Raw genomic sequence first — 26,260 nt, forward strand, 5'->3', positions numbered from 1 at the left:
TGGGGTTCAGAGCTAAACAAAGAATTCACAGCTGAGGAATGCCGAATGGCTGAGAAACACCTAAAGAAATGTTCAACATCTTTAGTCATAAGGGAAATGCAAATCAAAACAACCCTGAGATTTCACCTCACACCAGTGAGAATGGCTAAGATCAAAACTCAGGTGACAGCAGATGCTGGGGAGGATGTGTAGAAAGAGGAACACTCCTCCATTGTTGGTGGGATTGCAGACTGGTACAACCATTCTGGAAATCAGTCTGGAGGATCCTCAGAAAATTGGACATTGTACTGCCTGAGGATCCAGCTATACCTCTCTTGGGCATATACCCAAAAGATGCCCCAACATATACAAAAGACACGTGCTCCACTATGTTCATTGCAGCCTTATTTATAATAGCCAGAAGCTGGAAAGAACCCAGATGCCCTTCAACAGAGGAATGGATACAGAAAATGTGGTACATCTACACAATGAATATTACTCAGCTATCAAAAAAACAACGATTTTATGAAATTGAGGCAAATGGTTGGAACTGGAAAATATCATCCTGAGTGAGCTAACCCAATCACAGAAAGACATACATGGTATGCACTCATTGATAAGTGGCTATTAGCCCAAATGCTTGAATTACCCTAGATGCCTAGAACAAATGAAACTCAAGATGGATGATCAAAATGTGAATGCTTCACCCTTCTTTAAAAAGGAACAAGAATACCCTTGGCAGGGAAGAGAGAGGCAAAGATTAAAACAGAGACTGAAGGAACACCCATTCAGAGCCTGCCCCACATGTGGCCCATACATAGAGCCACCCAATTAGACAAGATGGATGAAGCAAAGAAGTGTGCAGGCCGACAGGAGCGGATGTAGATCGCTCCTGAGAGACACAGCCAGAATACAGCAAATACAGGGCGAATGCCAGCAGCAAACCACTGAACTGAGAACGGGACCCCCGTTGAAGGAATCAGAGAAAGAACTGGAAGAGCTTGAAGGGGCTCGAGACCCCATATGTACAACAATGCCAAGCAACCAGAACTTCCACAGACTAAGCCACTACCTAAAGACTATACATGGACTGACCCTGGACTCTGACCTCATAGGTAGCAATGAATATCCTAGTAAGAGCACCAGTGGAAGGGGCAGCCCTGGGTCCTGCTAAGACTGAACCCCCAGTGAACTAGACTGTGGGGGGGAGGGGGGCAATGGGGGAGGGTGAGGAACACTCATGGAAAGGAGGGGGAGGGGGACGTTTGCCGAAACCGAAAGGGAATAACACTCGAAATGTATATAAGAAATACTCAAGTTAATAAAAAAAAAAAATGCAGGTGAGGCAGTATGTACCTGGGCAAGCATTCCAGGCAGATCTTAGGCATTTGTTGACCATCCATTTTAGCTAATCTGTGAGCTCTGAGTTCAATAGAGATACTGTCTCAAAAACTAAGATGAAGAATGAAAGAGGACGATAACCAAAGTCAACATCTAGCCTTCAAACCTGTGTACACACATATCCATGCACATCTGAACACATGCAGGCACACATACAGACACACACAGACACACAGACACAGACACAGACACACACACACACACACACACACACACACACACACACACAGAGGCATGTCCACACACCTTGGAGGCACACATAAATATCCAGTTTTATTTTAGGTTATATGGAGGTAATCCACATAGTACATCACAATATTTATGAAAATCTAAAACTCTCATTAACAATAAAGTTATGTAAAAATATAAGCAATTCTCCTTTATCCTGAGATACATATGTCCATCTCCATTTTTGAGAGTGTCTAAGCATAGTGGTGTGAGTGGAAACATAGTTGTTACCCATATATAAGATAATTACCCAATGAGTAGCACTATGGCTAAGTTAAATGGTCACGGTCATGCTGTGCATTTTTAAGATGGCAGACTCTTCATTTGACAATAAAATTTAAACAAAGAGGTAAAAAAAATACTTTTCGTTATGCTCATTATTAAAATCTGTCATCTTTTCCCTACATCCTCTTCATGGATGGCAGGCACCACAGAAGGAGCAATGCATTTAGAATTTTTAAACAGATTGCCAAACAGCTATTGTCATGGCCTTCTTCCCCCTGAAAAAGACTAATGCTTCCCTTTCCTGTTTACTTCTCACTGTCCATATAGCTTTCCTGGAGTCTGAGGACTCCAGAAGCCTTAAGGCCTCTGACTGACCTGGTGAAAAAAAGCAGTATCATTGACTAATCAATTGAACAACTTTTGTGGCCTGCGATGAACCCCTGATGGTCTCCCACAGGAGTTATAAGTTGGATTATTAAGGTATTTCTATAACCCTAGGTTATCTTCTGTGGATGAAACATTTATTTTACATAAATATGTCACGAAGACTAAATATAGATATGCTTTTATTTGCATATCCAGCAGATTATTTACAAACTGGCTAAAGGTACCTGCCAAGTAGAAAGTAAATATTTTACAGAATAATAAGATCGTCTTATTTGAGCTAAAGTCTCAAAAGCAAAAGTTTGCCCCTACCATAAAATTAGGACTTAAATGGGCAAAGCAAGCAATTATTGAGTACAGACAACTGTAGAAAAAAGCTATAGAAATAAAATTGCTAGATTTGTGACAATAAAAAAGACTCCTAAATTGAAATTCTCCATTTATTTTAAGAACTTTGGTTTGACAGTGTAACCGATAATACTTAGAGAAATTAAAGATGATGAAAGACCATGTAAAGGTGAGAAAGAATTATGTATCAAGTACTGGCAGAGTACATGGTTTCTAAAGAAATAGTTACAATGAGAGTAGGAGAGAGAGAGAGAGAGAGAGAGAGAGAGAGAGAGAGAGAGAATCAATATATGAATGAAAACACAGAAACACAGGATACTGTCAAAGATTCTTCAGACACAAAAACAGAAAGTAAATGCTACTTCAATGTCACCTGTAGACTGAATAAGAAAACTCCTTGAAGTAGTGTAGTTATAGAAAGCTCACACACACGCACACACGTGCGCACGAGCACAATCAAATGTAAGTAGTTCTAAGTCTGAAGCCCCTATCCTTTTACCTAAGAACATAAAATTTCGCACTTTTTGAGGCTGAAAACTCTTATGATGATAAGCTATTACTTATTTTATGCCTCAGATTTCATTAATAAGGCAAATGAAAACCTGTGCCCACAACCCTTTTATTTTAATTTTTATTGAAAATAAAATTTTCTTCGAATATGTTCTGATTAAGTTTCCCCTCCCCAAACTCCTCTCAGGAACCTGCGTCAAAGTTTTATATTTATAAATGTTAACTATGATATCAAAACCTCTTGGATGAGAACTACTAGGTAATAAGGCAATACTGATAATATATAACTATATGAGGTATAATAATATACAATACTTAAGACACTACTGGTTAGGTCACACGATAAATATTAAAAACTGTCATGTGGATTGAGAGATGCATGATGATTACTTAGAATGAAGTCCCAGGAAAAAATCAAAAGTTTTGGCCAAGGTGGGAATTGGGTGAGTGATTTGAGCAGAACTGAATTGTTCAGAGCCTCCCTGTATAAGGAAGATGCTGTGTTTAGAGAAGATGAGAATTGTAGACATGTACTTCAATAGTCCATAACTTAAACACATAAGGTTTGCTTATTTTATTGTTCATAACCTATAGCTCCATGAGACAATCATCAATGTTTCTTTTTCCTTGAAGCTTTAAGACATTTAACCAAAATTTTGTTTAGCCTCAAGGAGCCTCACGACTCTTGAATCACCTCTAAAAATCCAAGGTTATTGATTCAAATATCATTTATTAATTCAACTTCTTATTTTAACCTCAATAAATGTATCTTTTACATATCCTTACTATTATTGAAGGATCATCCCTGCCATCAAGACTTGGTGACAAGACAAATTTTTATTAATCACTTCCTACATAAATGTTTTAGAAGGGAATTACAGAGATAAGGCAGCAAGTTGACAGTAACCAATCAAGTTGCCACGGAAGATATTTATGAATTTCCCTATGGAGTCCATTTTTTCCATATTGTTAAAATTCTGTGATTAAAACAATTAATTGCTTTAGTTAGCAGTAATAATCACTTCTACATCAAATGGCTCTTTCCTGGATCTCTGCTATTTTAGAACTTTAATGGTTTTCCTTTCACTTACTTCTAGTAAATCTTCACACACTGTATGACTATTCAACAAAAAAGTAAAGTATCATAGAGAAATTCAATAACGTGTTCACTCAGCACGGTTGATGAATTCCAGCATTGGGATTACAACCCAGATAGGTCAATGTTTTTCACTCTTTTATTGGACATTTTATATATTTACATTTCAAATGTTATCCCCCTTCCCTCCCTCTCCCGCCCCCCCAACCCAGTTCTATAAAGATGCTCACCCACCAACCTACTCCAACCTCAACGCCCTGGCATTCCCCTACACTGGGGAAACGAGCCTTCACAGGACCAAGGGTTTCTCCTCCTATTGATGCTAGACAATGCCATCCTCTGCTACATATGCAACTGGAGCCATGTGTACTCATTGGTTGGTGGTTTAGGCCCTGGGAGTTCTGGTGGGGTCTGGTTGGTTGGTATTGTTGTTCTTCCTATGGGGGTTGCAAACCCCTTCAGCTCCTTTAGTCCTTTCTCGAACTCCTCCATTGCAGTCCCTGTGGTCAGTCTGATGATTAGCTGCAAAGATCTGTATCAGTAAGACACTGGCAGAGCCTCTCAGGAGACATCCATATCAGGCTCCTGTCAGCAAGCACTTCTTAGCATCAGCAATAGTGACTGAGTTTTTGTCTGTATATGAGTTGGATCCCCAGGTGGGGCAGTCTCTGAATGGTCTTTTCTTCAGTCCCCGCTCCACTCTTTGACCCTCTATTTCCTCCCATGACTCTCTTGTTCCCCCTTCTAAAACGGACTAAAGCATCCACATTTTGGTTTTCCTTCTTCTTGAGCTTCATATGGTCTATGAATTGTTTCTTGGGTATTCCGAACTTTTGTGCTAATATCCAATTATCAGTGAGTGCATACCTTGTCTGTCCTTTTGTGACTGCGGTACCTCACTCAGGATGGTGATTTCTAGTTTCATTCATTTGCCTAAGAATTTCATGAAGTCATTGTTTTTAATAGCTGAGTAGTATTCCATTGTGTAAATGTACCACATTTTCTGTATCCATTCCTCTGTTGAAGAACATCTAGATTCTTTCCAGCTTCTGGTTATTATAAATACGGCTGATATGAACATAGTGGAGCATGTGTCTTTGTTATATGTTGTAGCATCTTTTAGGTATATGCCCAGGAGTGGTATAGCTGGGTCCTCAGGTGGAACTCTGTGACTAAGGCAATTCTTAAAGAGAAACTACTTAATTCCTGAAGGTAGTCTGTCTGATCATCATGGCAGGAAGAAGACAGGCATGATACTGGAGAAGTAGCTGAGATATTTACATCCTGAACCACACAACAGGCAGAGAAAAAGAGAAGGAGCTTGGTGTAGGTCCACCCTACTGATATACTTCTTCCCACAAGAAGGACTTCTTCCCAAATAGTTCCACTAAACAGGGATGAAGCATTCAAACCTTGAGCCTCTGGGGGCCATTCTCATTCAAGCTATCAAAATAGGATTAAGTTAGTATATGCAAAGCAAAAAGAACTAAACTGTTTGATATACTGTAAAGATTGTGTTTTACTTGAATTAGCAGAAATACACATTCTTTAAGAATAGTCCTTGAGGTAAGTTCAATATGAAAGCACCTCTCTGAATCTCATCATTCTTGTATTTGTGAATAAAGAGGTAGACTTTTCTTCCCTTCCTCCTCTCATTCTTTCTTCCTTTTCTCCTTTTTCCTTCTCTTCTTCCCTTTCTTTTCCCTTTTCTTCCTAATTATTGATTAATTTATGAGTGTTAGAGCTAGGGTCTCACTATGTTACCCTGGATGCCCTATAACCCATAGATCAGACAGGCTAAAAAACACCTCCAGGGTGCTGGGTTTACAAATATGCAAAAATGATCTGGGTCCTCTATTTTCAACAACAGCTCTTGTTGGAACTTGGTAAAGATATAGCTTACTGTCAGTGACATACCAATACCTAACTTCCTGTGTGTTTTCATATTTTCCTATCACTGTGTTTTATGGTTTGTTTTCTTAATCACAGTGTTTTCTGTTTGTTTTTGTTTTGTTTGTTTGTTTTGTATCACTAAACCAATGAACACCTTTCTTTCTTTCTTTCTTTCTTTCTCTCTTTCTTTCTCTCTCTCTTTCTTTCTTTTGTTCATTTTGTATCCTTAAACCAGCAACTATCCTTCTTTTTCTTTTTTTTTTTTTCTTTTCAAGATTGGGTTTCTCTGTGTAGTCCTGACTGTCCTGGAACTCTCTGTATAGACCAAAGTAGCTCATTGTCAGAGATCTGCCTGCCTCTGTCTCCCAAATCCTGGGATTAAAGGCGTGTACCACCCCTGCCTGGCCCAGCCAGCGACTATCTTTTTAAGACTGCAGGGTTTTATACTATCTCTGCAATTTGTTATTTACTAGACTTCGAGTGAACTGTTTTTAATGAATGTCATTATTTTATTATCTATAAAATGCGTTCGATGTTTCCAGTCCAACCACTAAACTCTAAACTTCTATGAATGTTGCCCAATTAAGGAAGTTAAAGCACTTCCAGAAGCAAAATGATTCATGTGTTACTTGACAGTCAAGTGAATGTTGTTTAAGATTCCAAGCACAGCCATGGAATCTCCTTGCGTTGGTCGCCAGAGCCTCCACCGCTCTCTTTACTAGAAGCATGCCTGCGCCTGCATACGACTTAACGCTCATTCTTTCTCTCAAATTGATTGACGTATCAAGGAAACTTCAGGGACTTATCTTTCTTCCTCAGCAGTGCATTCTATGTCAAGGAGCTTATTATTTACTGGAAACTGGCAAAATACTAAGAAACAGTACATTGGAATCTTATAGCTTGTATCAAACCAAGTGAAACATAAACATATAAAATCTGTTTATTGGAAAAGCAATCACTAATTGTTCTACTCACACAGATAAGAATCCTTTTTTTCTTTGTTTGATTGTAGTATGTCACATTTCTATGTTTGTCACTAGTAACAGCAGTAGATTTGTAGAAGGTTACTCATAGTTTTAAGCTCGATGCTCCACCATCAGTAGGCATCACATTAGGGAAGTTGTTACAAGACTTAAATCTAGATTATATAAGTGTTCCCTCAATTCAGACCTTAAGACCGGAAAAATTCATTTTTGAGACTTTAATACCCCCAACATAATCTAGCTTATTTAAAAAAACCAACCATTTGTCTGAGGACCTTTTACCAAATGCCGGTCTGTGAGCGCAAATTCTAGACTTTGACCGTGTTGAAGTAAACAAGACAGAATTTTCTGATGTTGATAATAAATTCATATTGAAGAGTGTACAGGAAACTCTTACACAAATGAAGATGTCTTTTTGTTTGTTTTTTTGTTTAACCCACTACATCACAATCTGTTATAAAGCGTCATTGAAAGTAAATTGGCAGAACATGCGTTTTAGTGTCCTTTGGAGGGGAAATCTTAAAACTAGTGATAAAAAGAACACCTTTTATCAAATATGTGCCTTTCATCTCTTTAATAGTTGTTCGAAGTAATTGTACCATAAATAAATATTAAATTTGACATTTACTTATTCTGTGAGGATCACCTAACATACACTGTACTTGGGCATTGCATGTTATGTTTGTGAATGTTGAATTATCACATGACCTCTCAAAGGATCTCAGGTTGTTACACTTAAGATTAATGAGGCATTGGATAGCCATTAAGAAGCTATTCGAGAATATGCATTTAATTAAAATGAATTATGTATATGTGATAATGCCATTCAACCTTTTTAATGTAGAGTGATAAATCGTGGCTATTTCATTCCTGAGAAGGGTCCTAATGTTGGTAAATTGAATATTGATGTTACAATGCCCAAATAATTAATTCCAGTCAGAGTCATCCATTACGGTATTTCCTGAGACTTTTCCTACCAGAGAAAATTAGTATTTCTTTCTGAGTTGACTATGTGTATTCTCCTTGCACATGTAATGAGATAGGAATAGTTATGCTTACCATAATCTTTGAATACAAAGCAACTGGCAACATCAATTCTCCAGAAAATAGTGGCCAGCCACAGTCTTAACTTATACATCAGCACTGGTGACCCCTCCTCCATTTAAATGCTTTCTTTAAACACAGAAACTATTCATATGCACCACATCAACCATCTATTGACATAGCTTTGCTCCCACTGATTTTTTTCCAGCCCAAGGGAAATGATGCCAGTATTTTAATTCTAACCAGTTTGCATTCAACATAGTATCATCCATCCACAGCTACTTACGACCATGATGAACAGAAATTGCCTGTCTTGTAGGCCACACACCAGTAAGCCTTTTCTCTATGAGTAATGAGCTGAGCAGAGCAAACAGTGTGACTATCTACCTTAGTAAGGCGTTATTGCTATGCTACTTTTGAAGATTGAGGAAACAGAGATTTATGGAGATTGAGTTTGCCTAAGATCACAGAACAAGTATGTGACGGTGTTTTAATTTGAAATATAACAATCAGGCCCTCAGCCTTCCTGAAGAAGTGTATATCTCACTGTTCATAGAAATCTAAGAAACGTATAGTCCAACCCCTTTGTTGACAAATTTTTATTCATGTTCAGTGAACTTAGTACTTTTAGGATTATCAACAATAACAGATCCATTCTGAACTGCATATCTTAATTCTGTTTTCAAAGAAGATCTAGATGCTTATAAGTAAACATTTTCTGTATAGTCTTTGTGTCTCACAGTAAGAAAATATACCTAGGCATTTCGAAATATGAATATAAATACACTTTAGCCCTTTGCCCACCTAGAGGAAACCTAAATATAAAAAGGTGAAACTCCATCCAGGCTCTGAGATTCTTATAAATGTAGAATTCCTTCCTAACCAAATGAAAGAAAGAAAGAAAATAATATTTAATTAGAAGTTTCTTTTCAAAATGGAATTTATTAGTTACCCAGGGGGGATGCGGTGAAATGTCAAGACTAATGTGATTACAGTTTCCTACCAACATTTCATTTGTGCTTTTCAATCAGAGCCATCAGGACTGTCGCCGTCTGTCTGCAGCATGGCAATAACCTTAAAAGGCTCATAGCACATGGTTTATGCTACACTTCCACCAAGAGCTTCGCAGCGGTTTAATCAATAAAGCAGCACTAGCTGTGAACAATTATAATAAAACACCTTAAGGAATGATCCACAATTAAAAGGTAGAGGAGAAAAACACCCTCAATTTAGATAAAACAATCTGCCACTCAGTTTGACAAAGTTCAGTGGAGGTTTCTGACACTCTCGTGGCGTGCATCCACAGGAAGGCCTCTCGACTCTCGAATCCAAATTAACTCTTCACCTTGTACAAGAATAAAGACTATAAGGATCCAGTTAGACACACTGAAACATTGCCGTTGCCAAATAATCAACTTCCTATTGCAATGTCACATGGATGTTTAATATAAAAAAAATCTCTATATAAACAAGTTCTTTGAAGCAGATTTCTGAACAATGACAGCTCTTCAGACAACTATATGAAGACTGTTAAACACATGTTCACAGTTCACTTAACAATGCGTGATTACTTCCAATTTTCTGGAGAATACACTTTAATAGCAAGAGGTACACGATCAACACTCTCTCTTGATTTATAGTTTTTGTGATGGTCTGTCCTTTACTAAATGTGATGTTAGCGGAAGGAGAGGATGATAGAGGGACACAGTTGTGGCAAGTCCAGGCAAGCAAGCAAGTTTCATTAGCGAAGCACTGGTGTTTGAAAACAGTTTCTCCTTTCGTCTTTTACAAGGTGGTTTAGAAATAAAGGCAGTCCTTGAGAAGCCGGTGACACTGGAGGTTACATATTCAAATGACTAAAGCTGGTAAATTGCATGATTTGACTCTGCAAACTCCCATTTAGACATAATCTCAGAATGTAGTGACAGGAAAGGTTAAAAAGAAGCAGAATTGGCCAATATATTATTTCAAAGGAGAAGTCTTGAAGAGCTGTGGCCACTTCTCCGTTATCTCCACTGATGTGGCTAAACACAGATCCATTGTGTGGAGAAATAAAGAGGCAGGCCGGAAAGAGCACGGAACTTAGAGTTAGGCCTCAGGGCTATATTTCTGCCATTTCTTATCTCAATGCTTATTTATCAAGCTCAGAGGAGAGCATTAAGTATCGCCTTCATAGATATATTTCTAATGCAAATTGGCATAAATTTATATTATCCCTCAAGCATTTAGGCATCATGTGCTTCCTCCTCACATTCCATTACCTTGGGGGAGTGGTTCTAAAAGCCCACACTCATGTCAAGAGTAGGACTTTCTGTGGAGACATACACAGGAAAAGACAGTGATAGTAGATGGAAATCTCATGGAAATTTAGTATCTATGTCAAATATGCAGTTCCGCAAATAGCATCAGAAATATCACTCAGATGACCCAGCTGACTATAAATACTCAAGAGTTGGTTGCCCTGTGGAAGTATAGAGACGTGGAAGTTGTAAATGTCATTTCCTCCACTCCTGTGGTAGCAATGGACAGAGCTATGGAATAAAGCAGAGATAACTCACAAAGCAGAGAAACAATTCCTGATCGTATAGCAAAGCAGTAAATTTAAAGGTATGTGACCAGTGTAAAAACTGAAATGCATTAATTTATTATTAGCTAGTAAACGAAATATTATTCTTGACATGAGAAATAAAACAATGAAGAGAGCTCTATGGTGGCCATATTAAGAGGCTCCATGATAAACACCACTGCCCTGTCCTTAACATGGCTGCAGACTTCTGGTTTGCAAAGAATTCAGAGAGTGGCAGTCTAGTGTACACTGCAGCAGCAGAATATTACATACTAGGTAACCTCTAATAACCAGTAATTTTCCTCTTTTCTTTCTAGAGACTGGGGACTCCCATATCAAAGAGACAGAATCTGGCAAAAGGTCTTTCTGCTGCATTCTAAACAAAAGAAGTAGGACAGGAAATCCTGTGAGGCAATGGAGAAGGCGGTTTGAGCTAGTCCTGTTAATACGTGGGAAGCCTCTTCTGTAAAACAGAGCCAACTCTGTAAAATGATGACATTGATTACCAATCACATTACCTGTTTCAGTGTTTTAAGGAGACTGAATTAAAAAAAGTCAATGTTGTTTTGCTAGGCTTAGAGTGATAAAATGCTGATTTAAATTTGGTGAGTATTTTTTAGTCACTTAAAATGAACTAGAAAATGACCACAAACTAATGGTACACCAAATAAAACTAACAAACACTGGTTAGTATAGATAGATAACGGGACATCAATTACACAGACAATTTGGAAAATAAAGAAATCACTAAAGTCAACTATTTATGTGTCTTTGTTTCATCAGCACTGATTTTGGAGCTCCTACAGGCTTTAAGATCGCTCACAAGTATTTTGTGAGATTTCACGTAAGATTTCATGTCAGATCATAGGGCTGACAAAAGTTCTCCTATCATCCTGAAGGTGATGCATTGCAAAGGGAGTGTGTTGGTACAAAGCCCAAGTGTGAATGAGTACTGAGAATGTTTGGGTCACTTACTATGGTCTTCATTTCATTGTGGAATTTAATTATTATTATTGGGAAAAGGGTAGTGCGGGAAACAGTGGCTCCATGCAAATCTTTGGTTAATCTTTGGGGAGTAGTTTTAAGTCTTTTCCCTCACAAGGTCTACTGATTGACAGATGTCAGCAAAGGAGCTAAATGCTCTTAATTCCCACTCTTATTGTAACAGTTTACATGGCCAACAACTGGAAAACTATAGGTAGTATCTCCTGGTCAAAGAGATTTTTTTTCTTGTTCAATGGAGTAAAGAAAATACCTATCTGTTGGGAAGATATTGATCAGATTTGTAGAGAGTTCTTTAAAAATATTTAGGGCTTTCTTTGCTCAAGATTTCCTGGCTATTGTGCACACATTACTATGCACAGCTTCTCACTGTCTACTTTGGATTGTTCCTGTAAAATTAGAGAGAAAGAGGGATGATGGCGGCATGCAGCTCATGCTGCCTGGTGAGCTATGAGGAATTGTATTTTGACTATTCTATTTTATCAGGAACTGTAAAAAACGACATCGTTAGACCTTCTTAGCTAATTAGAAGGATATACTGCAAATCAATTCTTTAAAAAGATGGTTACATTATAATACAAGAACAAGTACAGCCTACAAGAATAAGGAAAATCTCAGATGTATTGTGAGATTATGTTTATCATATAGATAAAATTTCAGGAATTTGTGTAGCTAATAGTTTAGCCGATTATCTGATAATCCTGTAGTTTGGATACGTGCCCCCAAAAATCTCTGTTCGCGGCACGATCCGCAGTCCATGTTGCTATAGACACGTGTTAGAAACTTTAGGAACTGGAGACTCATAAAAGTTTAAGTAGAGATATCTGAGAATCCAAAGACTGTGAAAACGGGTAAGCAAGGAGGCGAATTGAAGATCTTCTGGTCTACCTCCTCTCCTCACAATTTAAATTTCTAGCCTCACCTCCAGCTTTGTAGCAGACCACCTGCTGTGACCTCCCATTCTTCTCTGCCTCCATCTCCAGGAGATCACACACATCTTGTCTTACCTTTTCCCCACTCATCTTATTGGCACAGCCAGTGAATCCCATAGGCATTCGCTGGAAACCCGCCAGACGAACCTGCAAGAGACGCCAGTGGCCCAGCACACTGGGCAGGCAAGCTTCATAGCTTTAATCTCCCTCCATTTCTCCAAATATAATCCCCAGTCTCACTGCAGCTCACCCCAGATGTCTATCAACTATGGCCTCTCCTCACTCTCTGTCTCCTTCACAGGGGAATAAACAGAGCTGATTAGACAAGCTGATTTTCTCCCTTCTGTGGAACACACACACACACACACACACACACACACACACACACACTTCTATCCCACACACATCCTTAAGTGTCATCCTCTAATACCTAGAACCACATTCAACTTGCGACTCCTAGAGCTCACACCTGGCAAAATCCAAGAAGAATTTCCAAACAGGCAACACCCAACCACCATACCTTCCTAAGAACAAGACAGAGAAATAGAAACCAAGGAAGAAAACATCTACCCAACAAGGCCAAGAGGAGTTATCAACTCCTAGAATTACAATAACACAAACTTATTGTTGCCTGAGTGACCAGGAACTTGAAACTAGATCGTTCAAGGACCTAGGATAAAACAAATACTTCTGTTCCACACAGCAATAAAATGACTCACAACGACATTCTGTTATATCTCAGGGCTTTGCCCAGCCATTGTCAAAGAAGTTTCCTCCTGCAACAGACAGAACAAATAGAGAGACCTTGGAACCCTCAGTCCTAAACAAAATGTCTCCATCTAATCCTTCTGCTTAGGGTCAGAGAAACCTGCAGATGGGGACAGAAAGACTATCAGAGCCAGAAGGCATGGAGGACATCAATTCAAAAGGCCGTGTACAAGCAACAGGATCCATGCACATGGTTGGTTAACTTATAGAAACTGAGGCAAAATGAGCAAAGATTGAATCCTGTCATATCCTAGAGCTGGGAGAAGCGGACATAATTCCTCATCCCTAACCTGATATTGCCAGTTAATAACCACTTACACATGAAAAATTAGTTTCCTTCAAGGGAGTCCCACTGAGGAAATAAAAGTTAAGTGCAGGTCTCATCCCCAATAGTAGATGGCACATAGAAGAAGGAACTCAAGAGAATCTGTGGAGGTGTTTTATTTCATAATGTCATATCAAAGCCTTTAGTTTTGTTTCTTACATTTTTATATTTTATAATTTGTATATTTATCTATTGATTTTTCACTCAGGACAGTTCTATTATGTGTACTATTATGGGTTCTGTTAGAATACACACACATGCATATATATATATATATATATATATATATATATATATATATATATATAGGCTTTAAGCTTTTTATAGATAAGTTTAATTAATTTAACAGTTCACAAATATAAATACGCCCAGGTAATTATGACTAAGATAAATGAACCAGCTGTTTATTTATATTCATTTATGTTGCCGACAATATGTGACTTTTAAGGAAGAACTTTAAAATCTGCTCTATCATGGATACAGTTGATAGAAATATCAAAAGGTTAATGGTGTTAAAAAGTAAGTCTGTAAAAATCGATGAGGCTTAAAGAAAGTGTAAGGTATCTAAGGATCATATTACAGCAGTGCATTTGCCATAGGGAATGATAATGCTAAACATTTTCATTTTAGTTTATTAGAGTAACTAGAAATGAATGACTTTTAAATATTTTATTATTTAAATGATACACCCATATTACTTTTTTATGGATATGTTTTAAAGATGCTTTTATTTGTACTTTGTAAAGTTCTCTTTGTTTTGTTTATTTCATTTAAGGCTCTACTTCTCAGAACTGTGCTACTCCTATTCAGGACGGGTCACCGCTCCTTAGTTAGGGTCTCTCAGGAAAAGCCTTTGAGACATACCCATAGAAATGATTCTAAATGAGGCAAGCAGACAGTGAAGTTTAACCATCACTAACCATCGCTTATTTATTTAGTAGTAGATGGTCATTTTCATTCTGGACATGTTAAGCTTAACATGAATGTGTAAAATTCAGGAATTCTCTATATTCTTCCAAATCTCAATTTACACTTTTTGCAATGCCACCAGAAAACGATCAGTCCTGCACAACTTTCCAGGCATTCCTGAGCACTGTGTCATATGTGTAACAGCCTGTTCCTGAGGCTTTAATTTGCATTTTCTAATAACTAAAGACATATTGCAACTTTTTGACCATCTACAGAATTCTTGATGAAGTGCCCATTGACAGTTTCGTCTGAATTTCTAGGATTTTGGAGTCTTTTGATTTACCACTGCTATTTAAGTTTCTTGTATATTTTGATCAGTATGATTTGACAGGGATGGGATGTGTACATATTTCCTTCCAATCTTCAGTCTATTTTTTCTTCTTTCATAATGAATTTTATGGAGCAAATATAAAATTATTATAATTATTATTAGTTGTCTATCCAAAAACTCCTTTACCTGAAAAAGGTACAAAATCCTTTTATAGTTTAGCTTTCTACCTTTGGTCTATGCCTATGCATAAGGTGCAATATGTGGGCTTTTTCATCCTATTACACATGGCTATCCAGTGTTTCTGCACAATTTATTATTGAACAACAAGAAAAAACAAAAGAACACTGACTGCTCTTCACTAATTTGCCTTCTTCCCTTTGCAATGAAAAGCAGTTGACTATATTTATTTGAGTCGATGTCTGAAAGCTCTATTCTGCTTCATTAATCAACAAGTCTTATTTTCATCAATAGTATGATGTCTTGATTATTATGCTATTATAAGTCTTTAAATCGGAAAGTGTCAGTCAATCAATTTTGTGATTCTTTTTCAAATTATTTGGCTTCTCTATTTGTTTTCTTTTCCCTTATAGATTTTTCAATCATTCTGTCAATATTGGCAATGAAATCATGGTGTGATTTTGATTGGAATTTCATTGACTTCATAACAATATTGAGTCTCTAATCTGTAAGAACATTAAGTCTCTTTTCAGAGAAATTCTTTGTCTTCTTTTGCTTGCTCTTCAGTTTTCAATATATAGAATATGATATAATTGTGTTACATTTTAATATAAATATTAATAAATAATCACAGTCCATGATATCTCAAATGGTGGTTATTTTGATTCAAATTCTGAAAGCTTTGGTAGTGGATTATAATAAAGTTGAATATCATTCGAATCGACCTTACATAAAGCCTTGCTATGTTTTATGCTCTAATTACAGAGTATTACAAGGGGAGGATTTTATAATGAACACTGATTTACTAACTGAAGTTTCTAGAGACTGGAAAATCCAGCACTTGACTCGTTCCTCCATTCTTTATGCATTATGTAAGAGTGAAAATGGTACCAGAGAACACCAGGGAAGTTTGAACTCTTCCTTTTTATAAAAAAGCACAGTTCTAGACAGTAGCATTAATCTAAATATTTAGATCTGAACTCCCAAACTCATGAATCCCTACCCTACCCCAACAAAAACCATTTATCTTATTTTTGTAGTACTTAACATTTTGTTTCATTTCCAACTCAAAAAGTCTAAGACTCACAAATTTATTTGAATCATAGAATGAAATTCAAGGCATGGTTCACCCTGAGGCAAATCCCTTCCATCTGTCAGTCCATGAAATAATTTTGTGTTTCTAAAAGATGGTTAAAAGGGAGCAGGAGAGACATCTTCATTGAGAGAGAAAAAAACATCAAGACAAAGAAAGTCACAACTGACGTAAATAAGGTTAAAAGCCAACATGGTTAAGGATAATACACTCAAGTCTCCAGAAACACCACTCTTTACCCCATGCTTAAATCTTCTGCATATACTGGGGTGTACACAGTGCTTTCAAGATTCCTCTGTCAAGTGTGTCTCCAAGAGTTTTCCGAATTTAACCTATGCAGAAGATCTTACCACTTAGCATCTTGCTCTAGGCTCGATTTGTGCTCTTGTGAGAGCTGGGGGCCACCCTATCACATGGCCACATTGAGCATTTTCCTAGAGCCTTTCTAGTGAAGCTTTTGCTTCACTTCTTTCTATTACATCATTCTACACTAGCTCTTTTCTCAAAGTCTCCTAGAATGAAGAACATCTATTAGGATTCTTTATAAACTTTGTGAGCATTATTAGAAGTCTATAGAGCAGAGATGCCTAAGCAAGTGAATTTTCTGTTCTTTTGACACTCTCTGAAGGGTCCACATTGTTTCACTCTCTTTTACACCTGGCTTTTGAAATTTGGTAACAATGTTATCTGAATTGTACTTTTAGCTACTTTATTCGAGGCATTCGAGCATTCTTCCTGAAGGAGCCTTTCATTCCTTAGAATACAGCTAAGTCAGTTGTCAAGAAATTTCAACTGTCTGACAGTTTGATCAAAATTGTGTTGCTGTGCTAAACACAGAATTGAAAGTACAGCTTTTTCCACCCCAAAATGAAGCTGGAAAGCGCAATATTCACTTTACAGTACATTAAAGTACACAGATGCACACACATTTCATTGGAAATTATATTTTATATAACTATAAATTATATTATTTATTAATATAATGTATTAAATTATTATATTTATATATTATAAACAATTATAACTTCTTAAGCAGTAGTAAGTTAATAAGACAAGTTTTAATATGTTTATGCCTGCACTTGAATGACATCTTAAAACCAGTTGTCAGAGAAGAAAATTAGCTATTAGCCATTTTGTTTTACTCAAGTTCCTACAAGAGAATCTATACTGTGATCTCCAAATCTAGTTTCCAATGGTTCTACAGAAGCATAGAATCCTAGACTCTCACAGGGAAGATATTTAGGAATGTTTTGCACTCAAATGTTACAAACAGCTGAAAACAGAATGTTTATGTCTGTGTCTATTAATTTTAGGGAACATGTAGTTTTTTAATCTCAGGCTAATTATTCAGGAAATAGACAATATGATACTTGAATGTGTATGCCTGGTTCTATCCACAGGTTCAAACATACAGGTAATAGCCTATACATTCAAACAGGCAGCCACCCATGGATCCTAGAATGCCAAGAGAATGAAAAATAAATATTACTTGTGTCACTTGTGAAAGAATTGCCTACTGAGACAAACTGTTTCCTCCAACAACAATCACAGGGTTTTTGGAAAGCAAATATTTGAGTCACACTTTTACTAATATTCTGTCACTAGTTAAGAAGCATAACCCAAAACTCAACTAAATGTCAGGACTGCCAAACCATAAGGGTCATGATGAAGTTGTGTGGTAAACTATTTCCTTAATAATGGGTTTCAACCATTCTGTATAATCTCTATTGATCCACTCAAATTTTGTATTCATTACTCCAGTGCACACTGGTTATTCGTAATTTCACTTTCATCTTATTTGTTAGTGATCTTACACACTTCTACACTGATTAATGTAAGTGAATTTTTGAAAAACACAAATAAACAGACAAAAACCTCCTCACACTTTCATTGAAAGATATTTAAAATGGATTAAACTGAAGGACCAGAAAAAGGTAAAGATGAGTGGAATAATACACAATGTCAGAAAAATCAGCAGGTTGATGTAGGATGAAATCTAAATTAGTAAAGTATAGTACTGGCTATGACATTATATGGTGAAGGCTGTAGCAAAGACTTGGATTGGTTAATGACAATTTTAGGCAAACACAGTACCAATACATATAGTTCTCTGGCTTTGAAGAACACTTGTATGAAATCTGCGTGAATACAAGCTCAATTTATTCCTGCTTTCCATGCTCAGAATTCATTAAAGTTGCTGTAAGAATTTGTTTATTCCCATTTTTAATGTTTTACTAGTTTTATTCTCTCTGTGTGTCCCCATGATAACTCATTTGAAATCTTCATTTATCTAAACCACTGTGTTTAATTTCATCGTCAAACAATCATTTGGAAGATAAAAACTTCATGAAGGTGTGCTGTAGATGGGCATAGTTTTGATGAGCATTTTGTTAATTACCTCTATAACAGAGGGTTCTCCCTACATTATATGGGCGGCAACATCCCATCAGAAAATTCATACCCTAGCCCAGCTCTCTAGGCCTTCATCCTGCAGACCTGATGTCACATCTTTATCTCATCAGCTTCCAAATCTGTGTAAACTTTTTTCTTCTACTTCTCTCACCCTGTGCCTCCATGATTTCCTTCCTCTCAACACATAATAGTAGCTCTTGTTGAATTAACTATATGCCTCCTCTATCCAAATAAAAAAAGAAAAAGGAAATATATAATTAGCTCCCTGTTCCCCATGACACAATCCCAGGGTCTCATCCCTAGAACTACAACAGAACACTACCTCTATCTTCCTTCACTCCTCCTCACGTCTCCTGTAGATCCCACAGACCATCTCATTTTCTTTCTTTCTTTTATTGTAATTTTTTATTTACATTTCAAATGTTATCCACTTTCCCAGTTTCCCGTCCATAAGCTCCGTATCCCATACCTCCTCCTCCTCCTTCTTCTATGAGGGTGTTCCCACACCTAACCAGCTTCCTTTCCTGCCTCCCTGCCCTGACATTCCTGTACACTGGGGGGTCAAGTCTTGGCAGGACCAAGGGCTTCTCTTCCCATTGGTGGCCAAGGAGGTCATCCTCTGCTACATATGTAGCTGAAGCCATGTATCTGTCCAGGTGTACTTTTCAGATGGTGGCTTAGTCCCTAGGAGCTCTGGTTGTTTGGTATTATTGTTCTTATGCGGTTGCAAACCCCTTCAGCTAACTAAATACTTTCTCTAATTCCTCCAATGTGGACCCCATTCTCAGTTCAATGGTTGGCTGTGAGCATTTACCTCTTGTACTAACCTCTTCCCCAGCCTTGTCACAGTATCACAGCTCCCATCCTAAGGACTGCTCCTCCAAGGGAAACCAGTAGATGGATGCAGAAATAAACAAACAGAACTACACATCTCCTACTGCTCCTGAAATATAATAAACCCAATCTCATTCACAACTCTGTAGTTGGAAACCTGCTGTCACCTCCCTTTATTCTCTGATCAAAAGATCACAAAGATCAACTCCTTCAACTTTCCTTCTCCCAAATTATCCCAGTATCCCAGAGTCCAACAACAATAGACATTCTCCATGAACACAACACCTCAACAGGCCAGGATAACAGCCAACACACAGCCATCAAATTCTATGGAAATCCAGAGGGGAAATACAGAAACTAAAGAATAAAAAAACCCATAAGCAGAATCAAAAACATCTATGGAAGTACGTAACAACTAGAGCTCAGATATTCTTCATGAGAAGGTCCTGAAAATTCCAACATAGCTGAAACACGAGAAAAAGACCTTAAAACATGAATGAGTCCCTTAAAGAAATCCATGAACACACAAACAATTAATTGGAAAAAATGAATACATCCCTTAAGGAAAGTCAAGAAAATACAAAGAAATCGTGTAAAGAAAAAAAAAATAAAACTGAAAAGAGAAATAAAAGCAAAACATTAAACTGAGAAATTTTGGATAATAAAAATTTAGGAATTTGGACAGGAACTCCAGAGGCAAGTTTCACCAAGAGAATATAAAAGCTGCGAGAAAGTATCCTAGGCATTGGAGGTAGAAGAGAAGAAATAAGAACATTGGTCAAAGAAATTGTCTGCCTATGCCTGGTCTCTGGTATAGCAGGGAGTCTCCACCCAGTTGGGGCTGGGTATTGAGACTAGGAGGGTAGGGGGCTGGAAATAGAGTTTGTGGAGGCCAAGAGTTGGGGGACTTTGGTGGATAAGCTTATCTGGACTTCTCTCAGTCTTCAGAGTCTCTAGTAGAATGAGTTATCTACACCCAGCAAATAAGAAGTTTTGAAGACACTGTTATGAATGTTAGTTAGTGATTTGAATCTGTGTGTAAATGTGCTTGCCATGCAAGGCTGACAACATGAATTCTGATACCCTAGAATCCACCTGAAGTCACAACACAAGTGTCTAGAATACCAACATACCTATAGTGGAATGGGAGTCAAACACTTGAAGATAATCCATGGCATGTATATGTACACAAAGCACACTCTCCATCTACACACACACACACACAGAGAGAGAGAGACACAGAGAGAGAGAGAGAGAGAGAGAGAGAAAGAGAGAGAGAGAGAGAGAGAGAGAGAGATATAATTGAATTCAGGAACATTTAAAACCCATTTAATTAAATCAGATTTAAGACAAAGGTACTTGTTTACCCAGTGTTATTTAAAATTTACTATATACTAGTACTATATTCTATAGACAGGAGCTAATCATAATATGTCAGAAAAAATATGTGTTTGTATGTGTATGGTACGTATATGTACATGTATAAAATGATAAGAAATAGGCAAGAAACTACTATTATCTATCTCTCACATAGAATCCTCAGTAACTGAAATATTGCCGAACCAATTAGACTTTAAGAGGGAAAGAGTTACCAAATGAAAATGCAAAGGGTTCACTTACTTTATACTCAAAATTTTAACATGAAATTCTAAAAACGATGAAGTAAAACCTAAGAACTATCATCAAACCTACAAAAGTCTTCATGAATGCAAGTAACCTTTCTGAACAATAATATAAGCCCATCCTGTGAAAAGATCTCTTCACAAATGAAAACTTCCAGATCACACAAGCTCAGAGTGAGTGTTTGAATTCAGGTTACCAAGGAATGGTTGAGAAGTAGGGGTAGAAAAAGTAGACTATACCTTCACCACTGAGGTAAAAGAAATCTCTGATTGGAACATAAACACCCAAACAATAATCTAGTAATAATTTCTGCACACTTCAAATGTGCTAATGCACACTCGTATCTATTTTTAGCACTGAATCTGAACTGAGTTTAAGGTCCATACATATGTCTCCCACCTACTCCAAAATCAGTTAACTGTCAACTGTACTGGTGGGAAAACAGTTGAAACCTACTGGATGGGCAGCAAAGGTGTGCCATGAACAGCAGTAACCTACTGTACAGCTAAGGAACCTCAAAAAGGTTAAGAATGAGACAAACCTGAGTTTAAAATAGGCACAATTATTGTAAAAAGGAAAATTTATTCTAGGATATATATATATATATATATATATATATATATATATATGTAAGTTTGGCACACTCATTATCAGAAATGAAGGCTGTTAATTCAATGTACTTCAATTTGCATGTGAACATGACAATGGCTCCAAGTTCTGCTAATTATTAGAGTGTACAACACTATTTTTAGTGACATTATCTGTACGCAAATCTCAAGGAACCTATTCTTAAACTCAGCGTAGCTCAGATTGCTAGAAAATCTGTCATCCATTCAATCACAGACAAGAGTACAGAATTGAATGAGATGTTTGCGAAGTGCTGGAAGTGGATTGCATTGTATCTTCTTAGATCCTCTCCACTGTCACCTTTCGCTACATTCACAGTGGTGGTAAATGCCAACAAGATTTTCCCACAATGCACCCTTGCAGCTGTACTTCGTTATGGTCTAGAATGTAGGTAGAGAAACTACGCAAACTATCATAGCTCCAAAGAGAAGACGCTGTGGTCACAATGTTAAAGCACACGACTCATATTTAGTTGAAGGACTAAAACTAAATATTTCTATACTTTTTATTTATAAATATAAAGCCAAACCTTATACAGAAGCAGGGTTTAACAACTTTTAAGTCCTGAACTTTATATTAACATCACTTACAACGTTATCTGAACCTTCCTTCACATATAATGTAGTATTTCACTGATACTTGCTATTATTTCCTCTCACTTTTGAAATAGTATGAATTATTGGAAATCTATAAAACAAAGGTGTTAGAAATAGTGATAAAGAGAACTCAAAATATCCACTGGCAACTACTCAAAAATAATTCAATTGTGCTCTTTCCCAAGCTACTTAGTGTTGTTCCATGTAAAGATTACTTTGCCCATGGTAAGAAAAGTCAGGAAAGGGCAACCAATAAACTATCATGATTGGCTTATTGACAAACCTTTACACAGAAATGTATTTGCATTTCAAATTGAAAATTGAAGGGACTAAACAATTTTAGTGTTATTTTTTATATCACATGATTAGACATGTGTCACCCTAACTATATTAAGGTACAAATAACTTCCATTTTTTTATGATAAAACTTGATGCTGGATAACAAAAGACAGCAAGAAAAGGCAGAATGGAATATTGTTAACCTAATGGTACACAGGAAACCCTTATCTTACTACAATGCACAAGGTCCTTCTTTAATTATTGCACTAGGAAGAAAACCTAAGCCATTCTAAGATTATTCCTCACATTCCCCGGGGGAGGGAGAGAGAGAGGGAAGGAAAGGGGGGGAGGATGGGAAGGAAGAAGGGTGGTACAAGGAAGGAAGGAAGGAAGGAAGAAAAGAAGGAAGAAAGGAAGGAAGGAAGGAAGGAGAGAGAAAAGAAAGGAGGGAAGAGAGGGAGGAAGAGAAAGTAGGAAGAAAGAAAGAAGAACAAAACAAGAGAATAAGAAATACCCACACAACATGCATGTCATTGAGTGCTATCCTGATGAATGGCAATACAAAATCAGTACAAAAATGGTGTAAACTCTTCCCAAATAAGTCATTAATGTCACCTTATCTATCATACATGATTATTAGAGAGGCTACTATCAGCAGACAGAATGGGATTAATCCAGAATAGCAATAAATAACAGGCTTCCAACTTCACTAGTAAACACACTGCTGCCCCATGAGGCTCACGCTTGTGATCCAGGATCCAAATGCACCTCCAACTCCCAGATCTATTGACAAATGCTCATTCCCTTTCATCCCAGGCTCCCGTCAGTAGATAAACATCACACCAGCATCTGCAATTCTTGAACCTAAACCAAAGCTCAATGGGATGAAATAATCCCAAATGAATTAGTAAGCAGATATTATCCCTCAGGTTTGTATTTAGTTTTACTCTCATTCTTCTCATATTTCCATTAGCGTTGTATTATGATTTATTTAATATTCTTTTCTGCCTCTACTTGTCATTGTGAGGTTAAATTATTCTACTTTATGTATTTCATTATGACTTCTTTCCTTTTTCTTTCTCTTCTCCTTCTCCTTCTCCTTCCCCTTCCCTTCTTCTTCCCCCTTCTTCCTCCTCCTTCCCTCCTTCTCCTCCTCCTCCTCCTCCTCCTCCCTCCTCCTCCTCCCCTCCTCCTCCTTCCTTCTCTTCTTCTTCTTCTTCTTCTTCTTCTTCTTCTTCTTCTTCTTCTTCTTCTTCTTCTTCTTCTTCTTCTTCTTCTTCTTCTTCTTCTTTTGTAAAAGTATCTTTTTTTCCCAGATAAAATTCATTTCTAGAAAATATTTTCTAATACTTTCAGTACTAGAGTTAGATATAACTTTTAAAATTTCAAAAAATACGTTTATAAAATGCTTTAGAGATGGAAACCATGCAAATATGTTGTCTGAATAATACATTCCTCTTCATAATCACACACAAGGCACACAGAAAAATTCTTTATGTGCATTTAGCATAGAGATAACTAGGTTCAATGCACTCTTGTTATTTCTACAAATGTAATAAAATTTCTACGTATAACAAAACAGAAAATGTTTTTAATTTTTCAATTATCTATATTTATTTATTTATTATTCTATCTTATTTTTTATTTATACACTTTACATCTCACTCACTGTCCCCTCCAGGTCAACCTTTCTCACAACCCTTCACCCCTATCTACTCTGTTTCTCCTCTGCAAAGTACGGTACCCCCTGGATATCCCACTCACCCTGGCACTTCAGGTCTCTATGATGCTAGGCACTTCCTCTTCCACTGAGGCCAGACAAAGCAGCCCAGCTAGAAGAACATATCCCACATACAGGAACAGCTTTGGGGACAGCCCCTACTCCAGTTGTTCAGGACCCACATGAAGATCAAACTGTACTTCTGCTACACAAGTGTGGAGGAGGTCTATGCCCAGTCCACGTATTTTGTTTGACTGATGGTTCAGATTCTGAGAGCCCCAAGGTTCCAGGTTAGTTGACCCTGTTGTTCTTCCTGTGGCGTTCCTATCTCCTTTAGGGCTTCAATCCTTCCTTCTATTCTTCCATAAGAGTCCCCAAGCTCCATCCACTGTTTGTCTGTGGGTGTCTGCATCTGTCTAAATCAGCAGATGAGTGGAACCTCTCAGAGGACAGCCATGCTAAACTCCTGTCTGCAAGCATAACAGAGTATCGTTAATAGTGTCAGGTATTGGTGCTTGTTCGTGGAATGGGTTTCAAGTTGGACCAGTTATTGATTAGCCATTCTCTCAGTCTCTGGTCCATCCCCTATCTCTGCATTTCTTGTATGCATGATATGGTTTGAGTTGAAAATTTTGTAGGTGAGTTGGTGTACTGACTAGTTTTGTGTGTCAACTTGACACAAGCTGGAGTTATCACAGAAAAACGACCCTTCCTTGATGAAATGCCTCCATGAGATCCAGCGGTAAGGCATTTTTCTCAATTAGTGATCAAGGGTGTGAGGGCCTATTGTGGGTGGTACTATCCCTGGGCTATAGACCTGGGTTTTATAGGAAAGCAAGCTGGGAAAGCCAGGGAAACAATACAGTAAACAGCACTCTCCATGGCATGCATCAGTTTCTACCTCCAAGTTCCTGCCCTGTATGAGTTCCAGTCCTGACTTCCTTTGGTGATGAACAGCAATGTGGAAGTGTAAGCTGAATAAATCCTTTCCTCCCCAACTTTCTTCTTGGTCATGATGCTTTGTGCAGGAATAGAAACCCTGACTAAGACAAAAGGTTTCCTGGCTGGCTCCAGGAGGTAGCCTCCCCAGGCTCCTTATTCACAGTGCTGTGAGGCACAGGTAAAGACACCCCCATTCTTGGGGGCGTCCACTATCCCAGGTCTCCCTTTCTTCCTAAAAATGCATGCTAACTTTTCCTTTGTCAGTTACAGATTTTCATTCATTCTCATGACCAATCAGACATCCCACCTGCCCCTCCCAACACCTGACCCCAAAACTTTCACTCCCCTAGCAATCTCTCCACCCAGTTCCTTCCTTCCATCTGCCTTCCACAATCATGAACATTCCATTCCCTTTTCCAATTGAGGCTCAAGCATCCTTGCTTGCAGCCTACTTGGGACTGTGGAGTGTAGCATGGGTATCCTGTATTAGACAGCTAATATCCACTTATCGATGAGTACAAACCATGAATGTTTTTTGGGGACTGGGTTACCTCATTCAGGATGATACTCTCAAGTTCCATCCATTTGTCTGCAAAATTCATGATGTCTTTGCTTTTCATAGCTGAATAGTATTTCATTGTGTATTTCATTTCATTCATATACCGCATTTTCTTTATCCATTTTTCAATTGAGCTACATCTAGGTTCTTTCCAGTTTCTGGGTATTATGAATAAAGTTGCTATGAACAAAGGGATTTGTGGGATAATGAAGCATCTTTTAGGTATATACCCAGGAGTAGTATAGGTGGGTTTTGAGGTCGAACTCTTCCCAGTTTTCTGAGAAACAACCAAAATGATTTCCACAGTGGCTGTAAAAGTTTGCAATCCCACCAGCAATGAAGGAGTGTTCCCCTTACTCCATATCCTCACCAGCATGTGTTATCACTTGAGATTTTGATCTTAACCATTCTGATTTGGTATAAAATGGAATCTCCAAGTTGTTTGATTTTCATTTCCTTGATGACTAAGTACTT

Source organism: Rattus rattus, chromosome 1 (genome assembly GCF_011064425.1).
Source record: "Rattus rattus isolate New Zealand chromosome 1, Rrattus_CSIRO_v1, whole genome shotgun sequence".
Classification (NCBI taxonomy): Eukaryota; Metazoa; Chordata; class Mammalia; order Rodentia; family Muridae; genus Rattus; species Rattus rattus.